The sequence below is a fragment of the Apis dorsata genome, unplaced genomic scaffold, assembly GCF_000469605.1.
Source record: "Apis dorsata unplaced genomic scaffold, Apis dorsata 1.3 scaffold_68, whole genome shotgun sequence".
NCBI lineage: Eukaryota > Metazoa > Arthropoda > Insecta > Hymenoptera > Apidae > Apis > Apis dorsata.
Genome location: NW_006263366.1, coordinates 1363207 through 1364255, shown reverse-complemented (window position 1 = coordinate 1364255; position 1049 = coordinate 1363207). Strand labels below are relative to the sequence as shown.

At 34.0% G+C, this 1049-nt stretch overlaps 1 protein-coding gene across 1 annotated transcript in view; it reads right to left on the bottom strand.

The window, feature by feature from the left end:
* Positions 1-1049, bottom strand: part of LOC102677285 (neuroligin-4, X-linked) — a 219658-nt gene that overhangs the window by 1526 nt on the left and 217083 nt on the right. The gene's annotated exons all lie outside the window — the stretch shown is intronic.

Genomic DNA, 1049 nt, shown 5'->3' with positions numbered 1-1049 from the left:
CAAAAAAAAAAAAAAAAAAAAAATTCCGAATGAGCTGATCGAATCGCGTGCAGAAATTTCATTCGAATAAATTCGAATTGCATTGCAGTTGTGTTTAAAGAGATCTTCTTTTCTTTCTCGTCGATATAAATAAAGAACGCTTCTCCGTTTAAAATCTACTTTTGTGTCAATAGGAAACGAAGTATTTCCTTTGTATAACTTAGCATATCGCAGTGATATTCCGTGATGTATACTATATATATATAGAGAGAGAGAAAGAGAGAGAGAGAGGTAATCGGATTAATGAAAAAAATTCAAAGATTTAAAGAACGGAATGGACTTTTTAGATAATTATTCCGTATTTCACGTGTATACGTTCATAACATCTCTGATATCCTATAATTTTGTTAAATTTCATGTGTGTACGCATCTGCTTTTGATGTCGGATGTGGATACGAACGGTTCAGCGGTTGTCGTAGTTTTGTCGACGATTTTCCATCCGCGTACAGTGTTGAAAGATCGGGGTTGTTATTCGACTCTCGAATAACGGGACACCGAGGTACGGACGCGTAGGCGTCATGGTTAAAACCGGGGACGAGCGAAATTGGATGGAAATTTGAAAATTGCTGGAAAAGTTATGGATCGAAATTGGAATAGAGAATTGGAGAAAACGTTAATTAGATTCGATTTTTGTGCGGAAAGGGCGGTTCAAAGGAAAAGAGCGAGTGATTAAAGCGAGTCACGATTGATGAATTTGTCATCAGCGACGAGGGAACGATCGATATTTCCAATATTTTTGCGCACCAAACAATGAAATTAATAAAAGTAAGTCGGTTTATTTATCGATGTCCGGACAACTGATGTGATACGATTTTGATTTATTTAGAGAAAGAGAGAAAGAGATAGATTATTTTCTTCTTTATGATATGCATATTTTATATACCGAGGAATTCATTTCTCTCTATATTTTCATTCGAAATTTCCCGTATTATTAACGAAATTCTGTTATTTTTAATACAGAAAATAATAAGTGGAGAAAATACGGAAAAATTATTTTAATTATTAAAACA